The 15,018-nt window shown below is 42.1% G+C and overlaps 1 long non-coding RNA gene across 1 annotated transcript; it reads left to right on the forward strand.

The window, feature by feature from the left end:
- Positions 1-3,487: 3,487 nt before the first annotated feature.
- Positions 3,488-4,369, forward strand: LOC136354058 (uncharacterized). The gene is made up of 2 exons (XR_010737777.1): positions 3,488-3,607; positions 3,694-4,369. It is a non-coding gene; the product is annotated as an uncharacterized lncRNA (long non-coding RNA).
- Positions 4,370-15,018: the final 10,649 nt, after the last annotated feature.

The raw sequence follows: 15,018 nt of genomic DNA on the forward strand, positions 1-15,018 counted from the left end.
CAGCGTAGCGGTTCTCGTACCACAACTCCAAATGGTCGAGAGACACCTACTCGCTGGTTCTCAACCAGTCAATCGTAGCGATCTCTCGTACATTTACTTCTAGTGGTCGAGTTACGATTACCACCTGGTTCTCGACCAGCGGTGTAGCCATTCTCCCACTATTTCTACTTCAAGTGGTTGAGTTACGACTACTACCTGGTCCTCAACCAGAGGTGTAGCGATTCTCCCACTACCTCTACTTCAACAAAGTTGATATCAGGTACACAATATCGCCAAGTGTTTTACCCAGAGATCCCTTACCACGACGACACCTAGAGTTGAAACCTATCCTTATATCCCTTTACGCCGTCCTGACAAGGCCTCTGAGTAACCTAAGGGAACTTCGGCTGAGGACGCCCAGAGCGGATAAGGCCTTGTTGGATCATGTAGAGACAAACGACCATGTAAGACCTGGTCATGTAAGAGTTCTCGCCGTGCGTATTAACCAAGCCGTGTGATCGGAAATTGAGTTTTCCAACTTCACGGCTGGGGGCTAGGATCAGTGCTTTTTCAACTAAGGCAGGTCATGGGTCCAAGAGCCTTATCCTCCGAGAACGATTCTCCGACGACAAGGCTAGGGTTTAGGGAGAGTGTATGAGTCAACAAACTGACTGATCGAAGTCGGTAAGAGAGAAGACGCTCATGTACAAAACATTGGTCTGTACATTTAATTTACTTTCAGTTTTCCATACATATTATAACATGTCACCCTTTGAGCGTTCGCTCAGGGGCTATTTCTATATAATATTCTTTTATGAGTATTGATTTCAGGAAAATTCTATTCGACATTGTGGAAGACTCCATGTCTCTATGGTTCTACACCAAGATCGACTAAGGCGAGCACGACAAATGTTGACAAGGCTCCGTCGCAGGCTCTGCGCCTTCTCGATCACTCGAGAACGGTTGGTGGATCTCGACAAGGAATACGGAATGAAGAAATGGTGTACCTGCCGAGATAAAATTTCTTGACTTCAATCCAAATTCTCGATTACAGCAAGACGGGAGACTTAGTCGTATGCTCTGTACTTTCTTAGTTGACGTCGGAGATTGACTCAGACAAACCCTATAGGTGCCCGCACGAGGCTGATATGGGAAGTCTAACGTTATCTCTGAACTCACCGAGAACGGTCATGTGAGCACGATAACAGTTACTCCAAGGTCTGCGGTTGAGAATATGAATTTGTTCATTTGCATTGAAGTCGGGGGCTACTATCGGGGTTATGGATACCACATACCTACTAGTAGTTGACTAAATCTCGACAGGATCCACCACATACCATGTCTTATACAGAAACTGACTTCGGATATGGAGGGAGTTCTGGATAAGGAAAGACAACCAGAGTTCTACATGGAAATGACAAAGACTACTCGGATTGTATCCATATTGGTTTCCCTGGTTCTACTCGGACAAGGGGACATCTATGGTTATAAATACAAGGCCCCCCAGGAGGAGAGGGGGGACAATAAGAGCTACAACATACAAGCCAATATACGCCAAGACAAGACGTCGGATATCGACTTCAGGGAAAAGCACGGCTAGTCCCCTACGGTGTCTCCGGATACTGTCAGGAGAGACGAAAGCGCTATTTCTGATCTCGCCGGGCACGGATTCGAGGAGGAAGACCACCCTGTTCTCGACTACGTGACGATACTTCAAACCACCACGTCGACAGCAGCTAGATAGGCTACTCCAAATATTGTACTGGTGTGATTATGATGAATAAGAGCAACGACCGACTTCGCCTAACAGGATGTAGGGCTATTACCTGACTGTTCAGGGGCCCGAACCTGTATAAAAATCCTCGTCCCCATCTCTTTTACCTCAGTCTCGTATATATCCTAGTACCAACGATCCCCATACTATGCAAATATCGGAATCGCAACATCAAACGTCGACAGAAACATTTTTTTAGTGGAACAAAAAAATGAAATGGATTCCCTTAATAGAGGGTTTCCATATATTTGTTGCAACGACGCATTCCATAATATCAAAATTCACTGCAACATTTGATCCGTACATAGTGAAACATTACGAGTATACTAGCTGAAACATCGTAAAACTACTAGTTGAAACATCAAAAAGACCATATGCAATATTCAAAAAATATCAATAAAAAGAGCTAAAATATTTTTCGTCGAAATATAATCATGTGTGGTCTTGTTGTAAAGATTTAATTGCAACGAATAGAAATGTATGATCGGATCATAGATTGGATAATTAATTTAGAAGAAAAAACATTTTGAAATTTTTTTAAAACCACACCTTCCTGCCGAGCAGGGGAGGGAGCTCCGGATTTTTCTCCCTCTCCCGGGCGACCAAGCAGGAGGGTTTTCGAAATTCTCTTGTCACGAACTTTGTCGCAAACTGAGCTTTACACAGTTCATTAGTGGACTCTGTCTACCGGTTTCGAGTCTTCAACTCAGCATGGTGTTTATATTTATAACTATTTATTCTTTACGCGGTAGGATAATGAGGCATCTTTGGTTTGTTCAATGAGTTTTTTTAAAGTAAATTCTATTATGGTGCCGTCATTTCGTGATAGAGAATATCAGAATAACTTTACTGAGTGCTGCAGTAGGGGAAAAAAAGGCGAATTAACACGTGCATACCCCTTTTTCAGAAGAGAGAACAAAGCGCACAAGAATCTTAATAATTACACACATAACTTGTCAGGATGTATGGTTCTTGCAACGATGGTGAAGTATTCTCATAGATTGGCCAGTGTAAGAATCCATCATGGGTGATAAATGCTACCAGAAAATCGTCTCATCAGGGGTACCGGTAACCAAAATATTCGAATTTGTTTGGATTTAGCGAAAACTAGCAAAGTTTTGTTTAAATTTCATGATTGGCCTAGAAATTTCGTTCGAAATTTAATTCCGTCCGCTCAAAAATTATTTGCAAAACAAAATAGCAAACCTTGTTTGTGGGCGTGAAAGTTTTGTGCATCTTAGGCCCCGTTCCATACTCCAACTCCAAACTTCAGTTTCCTCGTTTTCTGTTAGCATGTTTTTCAAACTAATAAACGGTGTATTTTTTTAAAAAAAATATTTCTATATAGAAATTATTTAAAAAACAAATAAATTTATTTTTCAAGTTTATAATAATTAATATTTAATTAATCAGGTGCTAATGAGCTTTTCTCGTTTCACGTGCACGGAAAATATCTCTCCAGTTGGAGAGATCGAACGGGGCCTTAGTCCAACCGTTGGAGAGTTATTTGAAGGAAAACCATTTGAGTTATTAGTGGTCAACATGAAATAATAATATATAGTGAACGCTGACAGTTGTTTAAAAACGGAGAATGTAGGCCCTTTCTGTTAGACGAGAAGAGGCGATCATTATCCTCACATAAAAAACTAGAGAGAAAAGAGAGAAAGAAAAAGATATGCCACTATCACTCGCCACGGGCACGCTTATTATAAATAGCCCCCCTTCCAGGCTTTGCTGCAAGCAACCAAAACGTATAGAAAGCAAGGATGTCGTCGTACTTCCAGACCACTCAACCGTTTAGTAGGACTTACAAGATCGGTAAACCCAAGGGCGGCGGGGACGGGCAGGGAGCTGGTAATAATTACTTTATTCACTATCAACACTAATATATATAATTGATAGTTTCATTCTGCGATATTTGTGCGTTTGTGAATCGCTAGAGGGAAAACAAGGATCCGACGGTGCAGGCCGGCCGCGCGTGCGGATAATCACACACAACAACGACCACGAACCACGAGTCGTGCAGCACGAACAAGCTCCAGCTTCATCTCCGGCTCCGGCCCCCGTCTCCTACTGAATCAACTAGCAATCAACCAACGCATCCATCGTATAGATCCGTCCATCCCGTCATGCACGCGTAAGTGGCACTAAATAGTACTCCTACTCCGTAAATATTTCCTCATTCCCTAAATATGTTTGACATCGTTGACTTTTTTAAACATGTTTGTTCGTTTTATTCAAAAACTTTTGTAATATGTGTAAAACTATATGTATACATAAAAGTATATTTAACAATAAATCAAATGATAGAAAAAAAATTAACAATTACTTAAATTTTTTAAATAAGACGAACGATCAAACATTTTTAAAAAAAGTCAACGGCGTCAAACATTTTAGAATGAAGGTAGTCCTAAAATCACCGCAATGGTACGCACAATAAGATGAGCAGATAATTGGGACATACGTACGTTCGTACACCTGCTAGTTGCGCTGCTCCCCCGTAGTTTCGACCGGCTTCCCGTGAGATCGAATAGCATGCGGCCCAGCATGCATATGTGTAATATGTCTTTGTAAATGTAAACTATAATAAAGACTACTTTATAGCCAATGTAATAGCCAATTCATATAATAGTTGTTTACTATACTATTAATATCTGGTCCCACCTATCATACACATATTACGTCTTAGAGTCCATCCTGCAGCTAGCTACAGATCTATAGCCCGCTGTTCTTCTTTTTCTTCCTTTACCTCTTTAAAATATATTTACAGCTAGCTTAAAGCCTGCTATTGTACCTGCTCTTACTATTCGTGTGTATGGCAAATCACGGCGGCCTAGGAGATCTGCTTCACTCCAGTGTATGTCCAAATCTTGCTTCGGGTTCAGGGCGTGTGTTGGTATTTCTTAACGACATTACTATAAATATAATTCCCAGCATGACGTAGAAATATTTATGGTATATTTATGGTCACAGAAATGATCCACAAGCGCACAGACATACCATTGTAGCGTTTCACCCGGAGTATTCCAAGCTATCGTATTTATTTAATCCCAAGGGAAGATATGACAAGAGAGTACTATGCTAATAGTTTATATATTACTTGTATACATCAAGTTTTGTGTAGGGGTTAAGTGATTCAAAGGGTAGGTGACATACAGAAGAAAGAACTAAGATTCCCTCACTAAACAAATATTAAGCTAAGTGGAGAAAGAATAAGAAAAGAATTCATTCCTATACTTCTAATATACATACATCTTTAGTCTACACTTGCTAGTATACAGTCATGCAACCAATACCCTTAACAGTGCCCTCCTGGTGTTTCGAGAGACCACCCTTGGTTGTCGAGTTTCTTATGACAACCTGTCATGACCATCCAACCTCCAACCGGAGCTAAATAAGGAGGAGTAACCTCCCCAGGAAAGTGTACTTAGGATTATATACTAACGTGGAGGAATACCCGTACTGAGCTGTCACCATCAGCGGCCCACCTCTACTGTCCCGCAGCATATAACCCTAATTAATGGTATCCAATAATCTAAGCACCGTGCTTATATTACTAAATACTACTCTGCATCCTTGCAGCTGACATAGAGCAACCGAATACTCGAACATTAAACCCACATCAATGTACCTCTCTGGTAAGCTAGTTACACAGCTATATCGATGCAAGTATAAAGTAAAGTCGATACTCAAATAATATGAATGGAATAAAATACCGAAGATGTATAAAGAAGAATATTCTATTAATTCGATAAGTCTTACAAAAGAAGAGAGGAAAGCTACTAGAACCATACCCGAATTCTCCTGAAGACCCGAGGACTAAGAATACTATTTTAATTCCTACTCCACTAGCACTAGGATACTACTAAACTTGAGAGAGGGAGAGAGCTCTTCTTCTTGAGTGTGTGTAGAATGGAATGAGAGGAGTGGTATTTATAGGCCATTAGGTGCCTTGGGAGTGTGGTGATGCTCAAGATATCCAATAAGCATATTCCCTCTTGCTTCACCTCCTTGTGCCAAGTGTCATGACGGTTGCTTCGGGTAGAAACGGTCACAACTGCCATGGGATGTCGATAACTACCAGCCTGTGGATTTTCTAGGCCATCTGGGCTGTTTTGGGTTTGGCCAAACCCAAGGTTCGGCCGAACCCTGGACTGGCCCAATTGGCCCACTTTTTGGCAGGTGTATCTCTCGGTGGATCCTCAGCCCAGTGGTGTGAATTTTGGGCTTGTTTGCTCGTGTTAATTCTGTGTTATGAGCCCATCTATCTACAAGTCTGCTTCTCGACAGCGTTTGATTGATCGTTCGTCTATTTTCTGTTGATTCTCCTCCATTTATATGTGCTTCTCCTGCATACATGTTAGTAGCATAGTATATAGTGGGAGTAGATATTTTATTTGGAAATTTTGCATTGCAAGCATATCTAGTCTTCATTAATTGGGTAGTATTGACGGTCAAAATTGGTCGATAATGACCGTCAACAAACCCCCCAAGCTTAAACCTTTGCTCGTCCCGAGTAAAGGACAAAAGAAAACAAAGACTTGGTTGTTGATTAGGAGTTGCTACTATACTGTATATCTCAAATGTACAAGTGTAAGTTATGGGTACTCTCTCTCAAATTAAATAAGTTGGCACGGTGACTTACCCTTACACCTAATTCCCGCAAGACACTGCCTTTCCTTGTCTTGAGCGGTTGAGAGACAGAACAACAATTAGAGCACTAGTCACCCACTCTTTATTCAACTTTTATTCCGGGAGTTTCCAAATGATTTTGCAAAAAAATCCAAGTTCCTCATATGATTCTCTTGATCACTCAAAGTGTATGAATATGGATTCCTCACCAAATTTGCCTTTATGATTCCTACTCTAAGGTTTGATATGTGGAGCTTGGTAGGTATCAAATGTGGCATACTTACATTCACATTTATTACTAAGTCAAAAATTGGACTAAAGCAAATGACTAGACATACTCAAGATCAAGATCATGCAAGTGTGTGAGTAATATGGTGGAAATGGAATGTGGATAACAATAAAGAAAATGCTTCTCCTTTATGCATACTTTCTTCTCCAAAATCCTCCATTCATAAATATGGAGAGGGCATGGCTATATTTTTCTATATGTTTTTTTTATCATGCTCAACATCTTTGAAAGAGCAGAAATTTATTCTTTTCATAGCCATGCCTTTCCCTCCTCTTTTTTTTCGCAAAGGATTTTTTTCTAGGAGAAGAAAGCATAAATTGGAACGGAGATTATTTTTGGATGATGATGAAATGGATATAGTGGATAAAATGGATGCTAGCTTCCAGTGTAGAAATTTAGCATATGTGTGCATATGTGGGTGTATGATCTTGATCATATGGTATGAAAAGTATCTACACAAGTCACAAAATTTGACAAAGTTCAACGGAATTACAAGCAACCAAAATGTATATAGTTTATCAATACGAATATTTTTGACTCTGGTAGGAATTCATATCAAATGAGGAACTTTCAAGTTTATCATTTTTGAAAAATAAAACATCTGGAATTCAAGTCAAACTTAGAACAGGATTATAGCAACTCTTATTTACTATCTCATATCTCGCAACAACCTAGACTTAGATTAGCAAGTGCAGCTCACTTCCCTCAGGTTCCCAGATAATGTTTGGCTTTTCTTACTCAACTTTTGAGAGAGTACTTAACCATGAACCCATATATGAGAGATATAAAACAGAGCAACTATTCATCATTTCAACATGAAGAACTAAGCATGTCTTACCTAGCATATTAAATCTAACCTATCTTTTTGGTATTGCAAGTTTTTGTGTTGTTTTAAGTTTTATAAATGCAATGCAAAAATTAAACATGCAACTTGAAAGGGAAACATGTAATGTGATACAAGTTAAATATGTAATGTGATACAAGTTACCTCAGTGGGGGAGAGACGTCTCCCCCTAAGCTTGCCTTTTACTCAGGGCCCTTGATAGGGATTGAACCCCTGGAAGCGGAAGTAAGCTTGGAGATTAGCGTGCTATTGCTGCATCAGATTGTTGATGTTGGTAAACTGTGCATCAGCATTTCACTGCCATTCTTGCGTTTGAGCTATGTGTCCTTCGAGGTTGTGCTAGATTTTTCCTGCTTGCGGTTCAAGGGTGTCCATCCTCCTAGTGATCTCACCCAAGTCCCATCGAGAGGAAGTCGAACGCTACCAGTTGGAGAATGGAGGCATGCCGCTTGAACTAGAAGAACAGGAGTTCATGTTTCCCCACTACACATCCTGAGGTGCTTGCCACTGGTTTTCTGTCACATCCTGATTTTCGTTTCAGGATTTATAAATTATTTAATAAATTATTAATAGAATTTATATTAAATGATCTTTAATTTTCAAGTGAAGTAAAATGTGGGAAATAAAATTTCTTAAATCTAAAGCATGGATGGATTTAATTTTTGTTAAATTCTCCATGGTTAAGTCAACTCTCTGAAATTTTCTCGGATTTTTCAGAGCTCAATTCTTAAATAATACAAAGAACAGTTCAGTAATTATTTGATCATTAATGATCTAAGTATAATTGTTAAGAGCTTTTCTTGTTTAAAAATCCTTAACTTATAAATTGTTGTTTAAAAGGAATTATTAGAAATGATTTTAAAAGCCTAAAAGAGAAGATCTAATTTTAATTTGCTAAATCTCAATATAAAAAGGGGCCAGATAAAATTTCATTAAATACTTTGCTTAATTCTATAATTCCTAGATTTTTCTGGGATTTATTTGAGCTAAGGAAGTATTTTTTAATAAATGGAATTGCATTTAAGAAATAATTTAATTGAAAAAGGTTTTAAAAAAAGTCTTCTTTTGGCTTTGGGCCGAAAGTCGGCCCAAAACCTCTCTCTTTCCTTTTCTCCCTCCCCGGCCAGTCGGCCCAAGTCGGCCCAGTCCGCGCCGCCGCTCTCCTCTCTCTCTCAGCCGCTGACAGGTGGGTCCCGTCTGTCAGGTTCGTCTTCCTCGAGCCGCCGCTGCCGCCCGAAACCCTAGCGCGCCGCCGTCGCCGTTTCCTTCCAAATCCGGCCGCTCCTTTCCTTCTCCGGCCGAATTGATTGAGGGGAAACAATCTCCGGGATCTCCTCTACCTTTTCTCCTTTGGAAACATCGGCTAAATCGTTTTGGAAGTTCGTGGAATAGAGTTCGATTCGGATCGGCCTCTTTCCTTCAAGCCGCGAGCTTTCCTTCTCGTCGCCGGCCGCCGTGGGCCTTTGCCGCCGCCTCCTTGCACCTATATAAGGACCCCCGAGCTCCCCTCTACCCGTCGCCTCCTTTGCCTTAGCCTGCCGTCGCGTCTAGCGCCGCCTCCGCGTAGCCCTAGTCGCCGCCGTCGTTGCCGTCGGTTCAGCCGCGCCGCGCCGCCGTTGCAGTCGCCGTCGTTGCAGTCGCCGTCGTCGGTCGCCGTCGCCACCATCGGGTTCGCCAAGTCATCGCCGTCCCCGTCCACCGCTTCGCCGCCGCCGAAGACCGTCGGAGTGCCGTCGCCGTCGTCGACCCGAAGAGCTTCGCCGCTTCCTCCTCGTCGCCGCCGCCGTCCGTTGGTCTTCCGCCGCCGTTTTGGTCACCGGTGAGTTCGCCGCGTCGTCCTCTACGTGCTGGTGCCCTCCGTTTGTGCCGAAGTGCCGCCGTTCGCCGGCGAGCGTGCGCCGCCCGAGCTGTCCGCTCCGCCGAGCCGCCGCCGCTGTCGGTGACGTCATCGCTGGCGTCATCGTCCCTTTTCCCGTGAGCCGGTCGTGGACCGATCGATCTCAGCCGTCCGTTTTGGATAGGGTTGATCTCGGCCGTCCGTTCCCGTGAACCGCCGCCCGTGCGCCCGGTCCACCGAAACCCTAGCCGCTGACGCAATAATCCTTCTTTTCCTTTTCAAAAATAATTCATTATTGCGTCATAATTCAATTAAAATCCATATAAAGGTTTTAATCCGATTTAATCTTTAAAAATTCATAACTAATTCATCTTAACTCAGTTTAATGTGGTTCAAGTTGCAAAAGTTGTATAAAATAAAGATCTACATATTAAAATTGTTCATAAATTGAATTAAATTTATTTAATTCTTTTTAAATGGGCTTTAATTAGATTTAATCTTGTAAAATTCTTAATAAATTCATTTGAAGTCAGAATGAGGCCGTTCAAGTCTCATAATTCATCTAAAAATATGATCTACATGTTTGTTTACTTTTTATGTATTGTTTATTTGGTTTTTATTAGTCTTTTTCTTCGTTTTGCGTGTTAGCTTGTCGTTTCCGTCGTTGCGAAGGTTCGCGAGTGCGCCGGAAGTATTCAAGAAGATTAATTGAAGACCGATTATTGCAAGGCAAGTCACACAGATCCTAAACACAATCCTTTGAGCATGTTGATCCTATATTTAAATTCTCTATTTATTTCAACTGTGCATTTATTTTCGAATGTCACTGGGTGGTGTGAACCTATTCTTTTGTTATGGCCTGTTTGCATTGATTATTCTATTCCTTGATACCTTGGGTTATTATAATTGGACTAGTTGAGCTTTATATATATTGGTTCAACTAGATATTAGGTATAATTGCTTAGCCATGCTTAGAAACATTAGCACACAATTGGGATAACTAATGTTTCACTATCACTTATGGTTATATTTAATGGTAGCTCACGATGGTCAATCGTGATTGGTTAATTATTTACTTGCCAACTAAAACTTGATAATGGTGGGTTGTGAGCACATGGTTTTGAGAGTCGTGCTCATGACAATTAAGGACCGGTTCGCGAGCTACTATTGTGAAACATTCACCGTGCCAACCACAAGCCAGCGTGGGCAACGGCTTTACCTTTTGTATAACATGATTCATTGCGGAGCACCAGACTGAGAAGTGGCGGAGATAAGCCCACGGGGGTCGCTGGGGAGTCCATGCCTTGTTTTATAAGGGGGTGATTATGATCCAGGAATGGTGCACTGTGGTGAGTTGTGTTATGCAGAGGGTATTGTCACAGCCTCTATTCGGGTACTTTCCAGTATCGCGACGCATGGTAGACATGATGTTGAGGCTGTGTCTTGTGGGTACAGTGGTACACCTCTGGCCAGAGTAAAACTATTCGAATAGCCGTGCCCGCGGTTATGGGCGAGTTGAGCAATGTTTTTCGTGATTAGTCTCACACCTCTCATCATTGTAAAAGATGCTTAAACTGGTAATAATTTGATTAGCTCCTGGTTTGGAGTTAGATCTGTTCAGCCGGGTATGGTTGTTCAGGATGGTTGGGCCTGTGCAGCATGGGTGTGCTGTTCAGTGTTGATTAAAATTCCTGATTAATTACTCCACTGTTTTACTTCTCTTAAATGTTTTGCTAAATGCTGCTTTTGCAAATGAGCCAATATTATGCCATCCTTTGGTATCCTTGTGCACTTGCATATTTGCTGTGTGGCTTGCTGAGTATGTCATATGCTCACCTTGCAATAATCAATCAACCTCAGTTGACGAAAAAGAATCCAGAAGGAGAAGACGTTTGGCTTATACCCCAGTTGAGCTGCCTGTGGGAGTGGAGCTAGAGCTTCGCTAGATTTTATTTTCCGCTGCAGTTTTCTTCTTGGTGAGGACTTAGTGCCTCTTAAGTAAGTATTTATCGTTTTAGTTAATTTAATGAATCTGTATATTAAATTGTCAGTTTGTGTACCTCGGCTGATTCCTGGACGAGGATTTTATGCACAAATAAGTTCGGAAATTACTAGTGAATTTCCGGGCGTGACATTTTCACTAGCACTCTGCCAGGCCGGACCCCCGGTCCTATGGCGAGGAGCTTGGGTCCATCTAGGATCATCTCCAGATGGTTCCCAGTCGGCCTCATACATTTGCACCGGCGGTGAGGGTGTTGAACCTTCGTGCTCGTTTCTTGCCATGTTGCGGGTGTCCATGTATGATACACCTGCATGAGATTCTTCTATAGTCTGCAGGGGAATGGTTAGCTCATGGCAGTTGTACAAATGATATCTCGGGTTAGGTAACGGGATTTCATTCGTACAACCTGGGAAAAAGAATATGAGAGAGCCATCTACTCCATGTTTAAGTATATGACCTTGCACTAAATAAGTCTCATCAACATAGGAATGGGGGTTTAAAATGTAAGAAATTTGATCATTAGAAATAACCCCGAGCCCGTTCGCTATGCGAGTAATTAGACAAGTGCACTCAACAGGAGCAGTGAACTTTATACTCTCTAACTATTACCTAATCATACATTTCACAGGGGCAACTTTGATCTTTCTAACCATGGCAAAATGAATAATCAATTCATCCTCTCTAATAGGTCTAAGATCACTTCTAGAAAACAAAGTCATAGCAATCCATTTGTGCATAAGCCTAAGAGTAGGATTATGGATGTCATTTGTTCTAGGTTTCTTGCAAATTGGAGCACCAGAAATGTCTTCCCAAAATCTGTTTTTCTCGAACCCGGAAATTCCTTTCTGAAGATCGATTTTATAGGTATCGTGAAAACCAAGAAGTGTACCTAATCCTTTCCATGTAAGTTTATGTTCTTTACGGAAAAAGCGAAAGGAAATTCCATCTTTTATTTCTTTCAGAGTGCACAAAAATTGTAAAGTAAGCAAACGAAGACCAGGCTCATCTACTACTGCAAATCTCTGCCATCCAACAGCTTTCCAAATAATGCGAAAGGCAAGCACTTTGAACATAAGGCGGACCACCGTACGAAGCCTAAACATCGCAGCGGGAAAATAGTGTTTGCTATGGTGAAAGATCTTAAAGTAGTGTTTGGAATGGGACCTGGCAGCCAACCTATAGAGAGCGAAGATGGTCACGCAGCGATGTGGAAAAAGAACTCTATTTTTTGGGAGTTACCCTATTGGGAATTCTTGGACGTCCGCTACGCAATCGATGTGATGCACATCACTAAGAACCTTTGCGTAAACCTGCTTGGCTTCCTAGGTGTATATGGAAAGTCGAAAGATACACTTGAAGCACGTAATGATCTGAAGCATATGGAACAACACGGCGACCTTCACCTGGAACCAAAGGAGAAATGAAGCCATTACTTGAGTCCAGCCAGCTACTCTCTTAGCAAGGCAGAGAAAGAAAGTATATTTGAATGCTTGGAGAGCATCAAGGTATAGTCTGGATACTCCACGAACATAAAGCGAATAATAAGCACGAAGGAGAAAAATTTCGCAAACCTAAAGTCTCATGACTGTCATGTGTTGATGACACAACTGTTACCGCTACCAGTTATTATTCGGGGTATCCTTCCAGACAATATCCGGGCAACAATAACAAAGCTATGTGCTTTCATGAACGCAATTTCGCAGAAGGTCATCGATCCAGATAGATTAGAAGCCCTTTAAAATGATGTGGTGCAATGTCTTGTCAGCTTTGAGTCGATATTTCCACCTTCATTTTTCAATATAATGACGCATCTGCTTTGTCACCTTGTCAAAGAGATCGGTATTCTCGGGCCTGTGTACCTAAACAACATGTTTCCTTTCGAGAGGTACATGGGCGTTCTGAAGAAGTATGTTCATAACCGTGCTTGTCCAGAGGCAAGCATCGCCAAGGGGTATGGAACAGAGAAGGTCATTGAATTCTGCGTAGAATTTATCGAAGACCTTCGCCCAATCGGTGTATCTGAATCACGCCATGAAGGGATACTATGGGGAAAGGGGACTTTCGGAAGGAAAGCAATAATGACGGTAGATAACAATTTATTCCGTAAAGCCCATTTCACGGTTCTGCAACAATCTTCATTGGTGGCTCCTTACATCGAGGAGCACTTGGCTCTTGTTCACGCCAGAAACATCAGTAAGTCCGATGCATGGATTACACGGCATCAAATTGATACTTTCCCCGCATGGTTGCGACAACATCTCATGGGTAACGAGGCGATTAACTGACAACTGGCCTTCCTGGCGAGGGGACCATCTGGCTCGATCGCGACATTCTAGGGATATGAGATCAATGGGTACATGTCACGCCCAGAAATTCCCGAATAGAATTCCAAGCAGAATGTGCATTAAAACCCCCGTCCAGGACCGGCCGGGGTACACAAACGACAAAGTTGACATACAGATCCACGTCTTACAAACATTATAAAGTCTTACATAAATGCAGCGGAAAAAAAAAGGATAACTGGAACTAAGCCTTGACTTGAACTGCAGCGGGAACACCACTCCACAGGCATCCTCGATGGCACGGACGAAGCCTAGTCCTCGGAGAAACCACCATCGGACACATACTCATATTCTAGGGTTGGGAAAATAGAGCAAGACTGAGTACTACCCACTGTACTCAGCAAGTCATACCGGAATAGGGGTATGATGCAGGGATTTATCAAGGGATAGCTATAGTGGTTCTTTTGCATAAAGCTAGCATTTACAAACAGAAGTTGAAATAGTAAAACAGTTGTAATAATTAATCAATATTAACCATCCACTGTTAAACGCTACCCCACGTTGCAACAAACCCAACCATCCACCTATACTATTCAATTCCATTAGACTAGTCTAGGATGTGTCTAATCACGGTGAATCTGGTTGACCGCCCATAACCGCGGGCACGGCTATTCGAATAGTTTTACTCTGATCAGAGGTGTACAACTGTACCCACAAGACACAGCCCCACGACACGTTTCTGTGCGCCGACATGCCACCACGACATACTGGAAAGAGGCCGTGACATGACCCTTCGCATAACCCCCTCTAACCAAGCACACCACACCTCAGGTTTCACCCCCACTCCTCGCAAGGCAGCGGGCAGTCCCCTCTCGTGCCTAGGTGAATCCGAAAGCCGCATAGGCCGTCGCAGGGCCCATCCAAACTCCATCACGCCCACCCTTGCCTGGATGCGTTGGCTAGAGGAAAGCTACACTACAAGCCCAACCGTTGCCCACGCTGGCTTGTGGTAAGTACGAGGAATTCTTCCAGGGTTTCCCGCGAACCGGTCCTTAATTGCCATGGGCGCGACCAGCAAAACCATGCACCCACAGCCCACCATATGATTTATTTTAATTAAGCAACACCGAGACGGTGGCACTAATCCAACATTAATATTAGGACCTACAATCTATACTTCAATATGTTTTCCCTCATTGTGTGCTAGTTGAACTACGCATGGTAAGCAATCCCTAGTCCAATCTCTAGTCGTGTTATATCCCAAGCTAACAAAGGAACATGGTACAAACTAGTATGGCTATAACAGTAGGTAAACATCCCATAATAATATTATAAAACAATGCAGTATTTGAAGGAAAACAATAGAGCATTTGCAATAT

The sequence above is a fragment of the Oryza sativa genome, chromosome 11 (genome assembly GCF_034140825.1).
Source record: "Oryza sativa Japonica Group chromosome 11, ASM3414082v1".
Classification (NCBI taxonomy): Eukaryota; Viridiplantae; Streptophyta; class Magnoliopsida; order Poales; family Poaceae; genus Oryza; species Oryza sativa.